This window comes from Rhinolophus sinicus, chromosome X (genome assembly GCF_036562045.2).
Source record: "Rhinolophus sinicus isolate RSC01 chromosome X, ASM3656204v1, whole genome shotgun sequence".
NCBI lineage: Eukaryota > Metazoa > Chordata > Mammalia > Chiroptera > Rhinolophidae > Rhinolophus > Rhinolophus sinicus.
In genome coordinates this window covers 33,128,427-33,140,852 of record NC_133768.1, presented here as the reverse complement: position 1 = coordinate 33,140,852, position 12,426 = coordinate 33,128,427, and the positions used below count along the sequence as shown (strand labels likewise).

Genomic DNA, 12,426 nt, shown 5'->3' with positions numbered 1-12,426 from the left:
ACATGATAGTGAGTCTTCTTGGATAAAACAAGATAGTAGAAGGGAAGGAATAAAGAAATAATAAAGGAAATATCATCAGACCTCAAAAAAGGCCCAGTCTTCAGGCCACTAAGTCCCACCAAGAGCCTCTATCTACCTACATTATGGTAAAAATTTGATCTTATAATTTAAAGAAAATCCTAAAAGCCTTCAGAGGAAAAATAAACTAATTACCTATAAAGAAATGAGAATAAAATTGGCAACAATGAATAAGACAATATCTTGAAAGTTCTGAGGGAAAATTGTTTTGATACTAGAATTTTATACAAGCCTCACTACCATTCTACCTGGAGGGCTAAATGAAGCACTTTAGTTATTTTTTTCCCAGACCCTGACAACTGCAAAATTTCTCAGAGTCTAGGTATGTGAACTATTTTTGAAAGACTTATTTGACCGTGTACTATGGCAAAATAAAAATTAGTCAAGGAGGTAGAAAAAAAGATAACAAATCTAAGTAAACATTGCTGCAAAAAAAAAAACACCAAACAGTCCAACTCAATTCCCAGATGATCTCAATATGTGAGGGACACAGGTAGAAGAAAAAACTGAATACATGTTAAGGTTCTTATTTTGTTGGGGTAGAATGTGGAGTTAGAGAAAAAGATGTAGCTATTTATTAATGTTACATGTTTATGAAAAATATATTTAAATAATGTAACAGGGGGCTGGCCCGGTGGCTCAGGCGGTTAGAGCTCCATGCTCCTAACTCCGAAGGCTGCCGGTTCGATTCCCACATGGGCCAGTGGGCTCTCAACCATAAGGTTGCGGGCTCAATTCCTCGACTCCCGCAAGGGATGGTGGGCAGCGACTCCTGCAACTAAGATTGAACATGGCACCTTGAGCTGAGCTGCCGCTGAGCTCCCGGATGGCTCAGTTGGTTGGAGCGCGTCCTCTCAACCACAAGGTTGCCAGTCTGACTCCCGCAAGGGATGGTGGGCTGTGCCCCCTGCAACTAGCAATGGCAACTGGACGTGGAGCTGAGCTGCGCCCTCCACAACTAAGACTGAAAGGACAACAACTTGACTTGGAAAAAAGTCCTGGAAGTACACACTGTTCCCCAATAAAAGTCCTGTTCCCCTTCCCCAATAATAAAAAAAAAAAAATGTAACAGGAACAACTGTATAAAACACACAGAATTACTCAGTAAATTATTTGTAGCACTACCTTTACATTATGGCCTGTTGAGTATGCCCATCTGGAAATGGTCCCTCTATTCTTAGGATCTTTAATCTCAATTTGAAAAAGGGCTATTGGAAAACCAAGTAAGAGCTAACATTTATTGAATAGTTATTTTGCGCCAAACTCTATTTTAAATATAACTGCCTTCCTTTTCTTCATCTCACCAGAAGCAGAAGACACAGATGGGCATTTTGTAGACATGACAGGACGTGAAAACACAATATCCTTCAAATGCTGACAACATCGTACACTGCAGAGTATCAGTTGTTTTCCCTTGTGATCACATGTCTGACTGGGAGCTGCGGCTCACTGCCCAGCCAGCACGAGAGAGTATCTTACCACATATCACTAGCCTGGGAAAAGATCAAGATTCGAAGTACAGTTTCTACTGAATGCGTATCACTTTCGCACCATTGTAAAGGCGAAAAATTCTAAGTCAAACCATCATTAAGTAGGGGACTGTCCGTACTTCATTATTCCTCTTTTACTGGTGAGGAACTTGTGGTATAGGATAGGTAAACAACTTGCTCAGATAAGTCAGTATTTGAACCCAGACAGTCTGATTTCTCCTCCCCTTCTGATGTACTATTTTGCTGCCATACTGACAGAGCCTTCAGCTTTACTAACTTATTTAATAACGTTTTGAGCACCTCTGAATTCCAAGGCAGTTGGTGAATAAAGGAGGGGTGGCTAGTGCTAGTTAGAGGTGAGTAAGACACTGTTCCTACCTTAATTTACCGTCTTGCAGCCAATAGGTATATAAAGAAAGCAATATGATACAGTGCTAAGAGAATGGGTTTTGGCATCAGATAGAGCTGGGGCTGAATCTTCACTCTAGCACTTACAAGCTGTGTGCTCTTGACCAACTACTTAATGTTTCTAAGCTTCAGTTTCAACAACCATAGAATGGGAATAACAATAGTATCTACCCCACTGAGTGGTTGTGAAGATTGAGATATCCTGTGTAAAGCACTCAAGTTATTGTTATTTCAGACAATAATAAAGTGTCTTGGGAGCTGACAGATAATTTCCAGGTGGGGAGATTAGAGAACACTTCATAGGAGAGATAACATTTGAGCTAGGTTGTGAAGAACTAATAAAATGTTTAATATGTAGAAATGGGGAAAGAGGTCTATTCATGCTGAGCTAACAGTGTGAGCAAATGCACGGAAGTAGGAAATTAAATCGGGTCGGATCACACAGTACACGAAAGGAAATATTAGTAAATAAAGCTTGAATTTATATTTTGGCAAAATAAATGAAACAAGATTATGAACTCCCAGCAGACAGAACTTCTCTGATTTCCTCCTTAATTTTGCTACCCTGTGTGCCACTGAATAGAACTGAATGGCACAGAAGTTACACGGTTCCCATGTGTTGGTAGGCTAAGCCAGTGTCTGTACCCATCTGCTTTTGCCCTCGCCTTGTCTCCATTCTAGAGGCTACAAAAAGCGTTGGTTTCTCAGTTTCCCTCGTAGCCCTCAGTGGCCTTACTTCACAGTCTTACTAATAAATTATAAGCAGAAATCTGTTGATGGGCTTCTGGGAGAGTTCTGCTTTGTAATGAAAAGGACCAACGTCCTGGGAGTATTTCTTTCTCTCTACCTCACGCCAGGTCTGGAATTGCAGCAACTACCCTGTGAGCATCAAGTTAGGGAGCAGAAGATCGTAATCTCCAGGCACCTTATTATGTGAGAAAAATGAATTCCCATCCGCTGTTAGACACATTGTCTGTTCTAGCAGCCAAAAGCATCCCGAGCTGATACAATGGGAGATAGTCTGGATTTGAGAGTTTTTAAAAATAAAGTAGAACTAGCTTTTACTCAGGCAGAGTTTGATTTATTCTATTTTTTTCAAGTCAGTGCACACAGTCCTAATGAATTTGAAACCTAATCTAGTATTTGGCTGAGGTCACTCTAGAACTGGGAATCTATAAATGGGCTGTGACAACTACGTCCAGAGACAGATGACTTTAGTGTTCAGCGCCACTGCTCATCAATACAGCTTTCTGCACGGTCTCTTAAATCGATTTATTATTTGTTCTATCTGGAAAAGTGTTCTGTTGTCAAAGAGAAAGGCTTTGACATTAAATAATGACCAACAATATCAAAATAATTGAATGCAACATCTATAAAGAGGAAATAACTGACTGATATGGAAATTCAGCATGACATAAATGTTATTTAGCTGCCAAATATAAGGCAATATAGGCTAAATTTTCTGCTGTGAAACAAAAATGGCTATACAATGATTCTAGGAAATGAGAAATGCTCAAAATATCAGATTTTAAAGTATAGCTTCATCCACATGTATTTTTATATCTTGGTGGCCCTCAAAGTCAAATAGTTTAGTCTATGTTCCAATACAACAAATACATTTCTGGTTATTTAGATTGGCAAAAAGATAAAACTCTGAAAAATTGAGAAAACGTATGAAAGAAATTACTGAAGAATTAACAACCTTATAATTTTTGGCAATCTTATTTTGGACCCTTGGTTTCGTGAATATGCTGTATATCACTACCTATCTCTCAATAGTACCTAATTCAACAATCTTTTGATAACTTTCAGTGGAAGGATTTTGGCATCCTTCATAAATATCAAATAAAAACCAAAGTTATAATTCACATTTTCTTGAGGGGCATTGTTTTCTCTCTAAACTTTGCTTTTAGCTTAGAATTGGGAGTTTCCTTCCCTTTCCACTCATTGTATCGTATTTTAAAACCTCTAGAGGGGCCAGACAGGTGGCTCACGCGGTTAGAGCTCCATGCTCCTAACTCCGAAGGCTGCCGGTTCGATTCCCACATGGGCCAGTGGGCTCTCAACCACAAGGTTGCTGGTTCAACTCCTCGAGTCACGCAAGGGATGGTAGGCAGCGCCCCCTGCAACTAAAATTGAACACGACACCTTGAGCTGAGCTGCCGCTGATCTCCGGATGGCTCAGTTGGTTGGAGCGCGTCCTCTCAACCACAAGGTTGCCGATTCAACTCCCGCAAGGGATGGTGGGCTGTGCCCCCTGCAACTAGAAAACAGCAACTGGACCTGGAGCTGAGCTGTGCCCTCCACAATTAAGACGGAAAGGACAACAACTTGACTTGGAAAAAAGTCCTGGAAGTACACACTGTTCCCCAATAAAGTCCTGTTCACCTTCCCCAATAATCTTTGGGGGAAAAAAACAAAAACATGCTGAGCTTTGGCCTTGGTTTCTTCAGCTGTGGTGCAGTCCACTCTGTGTGCAGCCTATCACATCGCCTCATGAGACTTGGGGGCATAAGAACTGGCACCACCATGCTGATGCTCCTACTGGTTTGTATGCTGTAATAAAACATTTTATTCTCATCTATTGAATCGCATTGTCTACTTCTTTGGCATCTGTGGAAATAGAAGTTTTACACTGTGTTAGCCCAACCAGACTACCGAGGACAAACCTGTAGTGTAACAAAATCAGGTTCACTGGCCCACTGCAAAGAGGAAGACCATACACAGGAACCATGGGGTATCTCATTAAATGAAGGAAAAGATAAAGTCATTATAGAATTTGAGGGAAGGGTGGAGTTTAGGTAAAATTTAAACAAAGCTGTGTTTTTGTAGGCTCAAAGCAAGGCGGTGTGTAAAGCTCTAAGCTACAATGTATAAACTCTTGGATTCCTTGGAATCTACCAAGTTAAAATATATGTAGAATATCAAATCTAGAACCTCTATCTGAAGTCTGCACCCACAGGTGGAAATTGCAACTGCTTCGCTAGGTCAAAGGGACTTAGATACTCCAGGCAAAAGTGAGATGTTTTATTCTTAAAGATATATTTTCAAATAGCAAAATTTCTGATAGTAGCAGCAGTAGTCACCCAAAGAAGGTGGTTATTATGACATTTTACACCTGCAGCGTGTCCTTGGGAGAAATACTATTGCCTGTTGATTATGCAGTTATAATTTTTAAACCCAAAATCCAGCTATGCATATTTTAAAACCATAGTAATAATTAACAGTGATTCTTAGGAACTTAAAAAGATAGGAAACTTTTGTCAAAAATCATTCAAGAGTTTGCTAGAGGTACAAAGAATAAAAAGAGTATTTTTGGCCTTAACAAAATATGTCCTATGATTTTTAAATAGGTCATATCAGAAACCTCTGTTATCTGGGCAGAGAATTAGTTGGTTGCTCTGCAAAAAAGAAAACCCAAATCTAATGTTACTTTTTTTGAGTATCATCTATGTAATAGTTTGCAGCAAGTTATTTATATGCCTTTTTAAATAAATAAATCTACCAACATTTAATATACCCCTAATATTTTTTCCATTTATAGACTTTAAAATTAATCTTAATATACTTTCATAACAAGGTAAAATTCATGTAACATAAAATTAACTCTTAAAGTGTGCAGTCCCGTGTCATTTAGCATGTTCTCAATGTTGTGCAACCATCATCTCTATCTAGTTCCAAACATTTTCATCATCCCAAAAACAAACCCATACCTATTAAGCAGTCACTCCCCACTCTCCCCTCCCCCCAACCCCTGGCAACCACCAATCTTCTGTCTCTATGGATTTACCTATTCTGGGTATTTCATATAAATGGAATCATACGATATGTGACCTTTTGTGTCTGGCTTCTTTCACTTGGCATGTTTTTGAGGTTTATCCATGTTGTAGAAAACATATGCCAAGTATTTCATTCCTTTTTATGGCTGAATAACGTCTCATTGCATGGACATACCACATTTTGTTTATCTATTTAGTGGTTGATGGATATTTGGGTTGTTTTCATCTTAAAGCTACTGGGAACAGTGCTGCTGTGAACATGTACAAGTACTTCTTTATATACCTATTTTTAATACTTTTTGAGTATTTACATAGGAGTGGAATTGCTGAGTCATATGGTAATTATACATTTAACTTTTGAAGACCGACCAAACTATTTTCCACAACACAGCATCACTTTACATTTCCACAATCAATGCATGAAGGCTCCAATTCTTTTCATGTATTTATTGTCCATCCGTGTACCTTATTTAGATGTCTATTCAAGTCCTTTGCACATTTTAAAATTATATTGTTTGCTTTTTGTTGAGCTATAAGAGTACCATACACACACACACACACACACACACACGTGCGTGTGTGTGTGTGTGTGTGTATTCCAGGGGTGCCAAAAAAATGTATGCACATGACTTGTATTCATCTTTTATCAGTATATATTGAGTATTACAATTTTAATACAGTTTTTTCCTTTCTTAAAATGCACATATATTTTTTTGGCACCCTCTGTATTTAGGTGCTCTTATGTTGGGTATGTAAATATTTATACATCTTATATCCTCCTCCTGGATTGACCCTTTTTTCATTATGCAATGTCCTTCTTTGTCTCTTTTTACAGTCTATTTTGTTTGACATGAGTATTGCTACCCTAACTTTCTCTTTATTTTAATTGCATGAAATATTTTTTCCATCCTTTGACTTTCAGTCTGTGTCTGTCTTTCTATATGAAGGAGCCAGCTTTAGAATGAAATTATCACTGTAAAAACTAAACCCCCATTTTGATATACAGTCACATACATACCCACAACAGCCATTAAAGGTGTTTTAAACAATATCTTCGGGCCTTGATAATTTCATAAAGTCATACCATTAAAAAGCCAGTACTTATTAATATTCAACGTATAGAAAAAAAATGTGATCTCACTCTTTTAGAGAAGCCAGTCTCATGATTTTTTGTCTTGTTTTAAAGCACCTCTCAGATGAACAATCTTATTCATGTCAAAGTTGCTCAAAGTGGCCACTATAATTCCAAATTGTCCGCAGTGAAGTAATGCCAGAAGTTTATCACCAAACACACCCAGGAGAAACTGGCTGACACTTGGTCAAATGTAAAAATATCAGTTACAAATGACTTGGGCCCTTAACTTTAATGTTAAGCCACCTCAACTGCTGACTGGAAAGATCAGCAGCAGCCTAGAGGACAGAATATTTATAAAGATCTCTCCCAAAGCCAATTTCTGATAAGTTGTCAGACAAAGGACGTACAAGGTATTAGACACACAGAAGATAAAGATGATGCTAAAAGTCAAATTTTACCAGAGGATACCAAAGTCTAATCAGAACTCTGAAATCCCAGGATACAAATAACAAATCTGACACCAAAGGGCCAAAAAGATCATCGGAGTCCAGATTCAGTGCAAAATCCACGTCATGAGGGATAGAGATGTCTCAAGTGGGTGCCATGCAAGGGGCTGCAGATATGCACATTATTACCAAGTCAAGGATCCTGGTCCATGGCAGTGAGGGTCTCGGCCATACCTTGGAATAAACTCCAAATTTATCCTAGCCTAATCAGCCTGAAATCACCAGGGACAAATCTGTAGTCTGACAAAATCGATTTTCATTTACCCCTTGTGGTGAGGGACACCTGGGACTGCTTTGGCCCTCAGACTGGGGAGCTGGTAAAGACTTGGCTGGTGTGTCTATGTGACTAGGGAGCAAAGATGAATGGCAGCAGTTAGGCTGCCTCATGAACTTCAAGCTACTATGCAGACTGTTCAGTTGGGACACAATTACGCCCTCAACGAGGCCTGCTACTTTGGATTTCTGCATGGAATACCACAGCAGAAGCTATTCAAAGCCTGAGTGCTATACTCATAGGTGCTCCAAACTGACTGTAAAATGGACGGAATGACAGCTCCCATAATGAGACCATCACTGCAGAGAATGGCTGAAAAGATGTTGTGATCTGACCCCTTATCCTAAGTGAAAAACTCTACTATCTTTTTTTTTTTAAAAATATTTTATTGGGGAAGGGGAACAGGACTTTATTGGGGAACAGTGTGTACTTCCAGGCCTTTTTTCCAAGTCAAGTTGTTGTCCTTTCAGTCTTAGTTGTGGAGGGGGCAGCTCAGCTCCAGGTCCAGTTGCCGTGGCTAGTTGCAGGGGGCGCAGCCCATCATCCCTTGCAGGAGTCAAACCGGCAACCTTGTGGTTGAGAGGACGCACTCCAACCAACTGAGCCATCTGGGAGCTCAGCGGCAGCTCAGCTCAAGGTGCTGTGTTCAATCTTAGTTGCAGGGGGCGCTGCCCACCATCCCTTGCGGGAGTCGAGGAATTGAACTGGCAACCTTGTGGTTGAGAGCCCACTGGCCCATGTGGGAATCGAACCGGCAGCCTTCGGAGTTAGGAGCACGGAGCTCCAACAGCCTGAGCCACCGGGCCAGCCCCAAAACTCTACTATCTTTGTTTTTAGCCCTTGGAGGCCCTCTGTGGTAGGCTAGGATGACACTGATCAAAAAAATGCCCAGGATAAAGATGGACACCTCAAACTAGGCAGACTCAACAATCTGAGACAAAACTAAGGAAGGGAATCTCAAACTCCCTCCATAGGGACCCGCAGGCAATGTGGTTATGGCTATTCAAACAGGGGGTTCTCACAGAAATAGTGTGAATACCAAAGAAATTTGGTCCAATATTGAGCAATGGGGGGTTGGGGGGGAGGAGCTCAGGCAGACAGTTGGCCACCCAGCTAGAAAGCTGGAACTGAAAGTGCTTTTATAAAACCTGATCCAGGCACAGAAATCATTTTCTGTCTACTGGAAGAACTAAGAAGCCTAGTAGCTGCCTTAAAACAAATTCTTCCTTCAGCACCTTTACTGCTTGACTATGAACTATGTATTCTAATTTAACTGCCTTTAAGGAGAAAGGGGGCTACAGAGGGAGTTGAGGTTTCTCCATCCCCGGGGCAGAATGGCTTAATCTCTAATGAAAGTACAATGAGGTGGGGTGGGGTGCAAGGAAGCAGGATAGACATTTTTATGACTCATTTGAATACCAGTGCTAGTTCACAGCTATGCATGCAATTGGCCAGATTTGTAAATGGAGTAAAATGTGGAAGGCAATTAACTGTAACCATCTATGTCAGGCTGTTCAGACACTTGTCGCACACCTCTGGCAAAGGGAGGCTGCTTCTGCTTGGAGGTGACCCCTTTGCGGTGTTCTGGACTCACTGCCTCCCCGATATCGACCCACTACATTCCATTTGAGAAACAGTTCCTGGTCTGCTATTGGGCATGAAGGGAGACTAAGCATCTTACACAGTACCTTCAGGTAACATGGCACCTAGATATTCTCATCTTAGGTTGGGTCTACTCAATGCTCACCGAGTTGGAAAGACACAACAGCCTTTTCTTATTTAATGAAAATGGTATATTCAAGAGAGAAGTAAGCCTAATCCTACAAGTATGTCCTCCTCACATGAGGAAACTGTGACCACATCATTAGGGGCTATTGTAGTTCCTTCTCCTAGAATGAAGCCCTGCCATTTGTGACAACATGGATAAAACTTTGAGGACGATATGCTAAGTAAAATAAGTCAGATATAGAAAGACAAATACTGCATGATCTCACTTATATGTGGGATCCAAAAAAGCCAAACTCATGGAATCAAAGAGTAGACTGGGGGTTGCCAGGGGCCAGGGATGGGGGAAATGGAAAGATGTTGGTAAAATGGTACAAACTCCCAGTTATAAGTTGAATAAATTCTAGGGATCTAACAAACAGTGTGGTGACAGTAGCTAACATGTGCTGTATACATGAAGTTGCTAAGAGAGTAGATCTTAAATGTCCTCACCACAGAATTTTTAAAAAGGTAACAATGTGAGGTGAAAAAAAAGATACTGAATTTTAGCATAGCTAGAAATATTTAAGATTATAAATTTGTATAAGCATTTTTTGAAACATTATTTCAAAGCCTGAAACCAGAATCATTAAAATATTTGATACTTCTATCTCTTTTATAAGTAGTTATAATTGAAGTTTCCTTATAGTTTTCTTTTTTTAATGCTAGTTTTAAACACTTTATAAAACACAAAAATGTTTTAAAAACCTGAAAGATTGAGTACATATAGATTAAAGGCTGTTCATTAGGGAAGAAAAAAGATCTGGGCCTTCAGTTGATTACCCATCCTCAATTTTTAAAAACCTTTTATTATGTATATTCTCATACACACAGAAGAGAAAAAACAGAGTATAATGAACTCCCATGTATCCATCTTCAGCTTTAACAATTGTCAACATTCTGCCAATCTTATTTCATCTACCTCCCCCAACTTTTTTCTGAAGTATTTTAAAAGAAATCCTAGACACTTCATTTCACATGTAAATATATGTAAATTAATCTTAATCCCAAACAAGTTAATGTAATATAAATAGAACTACAGTGCATAGATGGAGGAATATACCTGTTTAATTCACTCATGAAAGCCAGATAGCTAGGAACTATACTAGGTGCTGGGGATATCAGAGAGAGAGCCACATGAGGGCAGAAGACAGAAAGTTCATAGGTTATTAGGTGGAAAAACAAATACAAGAATCATTATTCCTAAGTGGTGATGATGATATAGTTAATACTTACAGATCACTTACTGTTTTATGCCCGTTGCAAATGCTAACTCATTTATTCTTCACAATCATCCTCCAAGGTAAACACTATTATTACAGATGAAGAAACAGATCTGGAGAAGTGAAGCAGTTTGCTGGAGAGCGTTCAGCGCGTAAGTAGTTGAGCTAGGGTTTTTATCTAAGTGGTCTGATTTCAGAGGCTGTGCTCTAAGGGAAAAAAAGAGAGAAGACTATTTTAATATTATGGTAAAAACAATGTTAGTTGTTCACCAAACCATTTCATTTTCTTCCTAGGCACACAGGAAGACTGTATTTCCTGGCTCTCTAGCCTTTAAATGGGCCATGTGACTAATCCCAGCTAATGGTATGTGGGTGGGCACAAAAAACCCCCAAAACTCTCCCTGGCTAGAGTGACAGCTTCCAGAGCTGGAAGGAGCCTGGATCTCTGGGTTACTACTTAGAGGAGAACCTCTCCATCAGGTACATCTTTACTGAACTTTGTGAGCACAAGAAATAAATTCTTACTGTGTTAAGTCACTGAGATTTGGGGGTTTGTTATGGCAGCTAGAATAAATGATACCAAGAGAAACATTTTAATTTAAACTTAAAAATTATGAAAAATTTCAAAAATATTGAAAAGTACGGAATGTATTAACAATCATCTCTATCCCTAGATCTAGATATGGTCACATTTCCTTCAGATTTTTCAAGAAACCCATTAAATAAAACTCATAGCTAATAACCAATAAAGCATTACCTTATCTTTTATCCCTCCCTAGAAATAACTACTATCCTGGAGGTCATGTCTATCTTTCTCATTTACATTTTTTACTTCGACTGCCATGTATTAAATTATAGAGTATTATTTTGTGTGCTTTAAAAATGGACAGAAATGGCATCAAAAAGTTGTTTTCATTCAATATTATTTTTGAGATGTATCTATGTTCGTACATGTGGATCTAATTCATTCATTTGAACAGTTACATAGAAATATAGTAATTGACTTATCCATTCTCCTACTGACGGTTCAGATTGTTCATTTTCTTTGCTTCCATAAACAATGCTGCAGTGAACATCCTTGTACATGTCTAATATCATATAGTCAAAGGAGATCTCTCTGAGGATTTTCAATACTTAAACTGATACTATGAAAATGAGAAGCCAGCCACGTGAATGGGGGGAAGCAGGTGCCTCCAGTATCGGGAGCAGTGGACAAGCCCTAACACTTTAGGGAATGGTATGTTTTAGACCCAGTGAGGTTATAGTGTATGAGGGAAAGAGTGGCAGGAGGAGCAGGCAAGGGCCACTCTGTTAATGGCTTTAAAGGCCAAAGTAAGAAATTTGGGTCTTGTTTTATATGCAAAGCCATTAAAGTGTTCTCATTTTTTCTAGATTGGTCAGACCATACTCACAGTATTTTGAGTTCCTTCCCTCAACTTTACTATGAACGGATCATTTGTTGAATGAATGCAGTTACTGCTTTTGCTCTCCGTTTTGAAGGAATTGATTGTAATCTAATAAGAGGAAAAAATTACTTTGCAATTCCTTTTCTGCTCTTTTGTGTCTGAGGGGGAGCTGCATGTTCCAAAATAAATTACATGTATCACAATTTCATTTTTCCATCAAAAGGGCTTAAAAGGAAATGTTCTTTATTTTCCATATTTTACAATTAATTTATTCCTTCTATTAAAATCAGATTGACTTCATGAAAAATATAAAGTGTTTAGGTCAATTTAAGAGCTGAGGAAATATCATGCTGCTAGTTCTGAAACTATCCAATGTGTGCTAGTCTGGTGTTGATTAAACAGAGGAACAATTGAAAAAATGTG

At 39.1% G+C, this 12,426-nt stretch overlaps 1 non-coding gene across 7 annotated transcripts in view; it reads right to left on the bottom strand.

The window, feature by feature from the left end:
• The window catches only part of LOC109455926 (uncharacterized), a 248,987-nt gene that overhangs the window by 234,164 nt on the left and 2,397 nt on the right, over positions 1–12,426 (bottom strand). For 5 of the 7 annotated variants that reach the window (XR_012493412.1, XR_012493410.1, XR_012493414.1 and 2 more), the window contains exon 2: positions 10,611–10,804. This is a non-coding gene — a transcript (uncharacterized LOC109455926). The remainder of the gene's footprint in view (positions 1–10,610; positions 10,805–12,426) is intronic. The other 2 variants (XR_012493413.1, XR_012493415.1) reach the window with 1 other exon arrangement.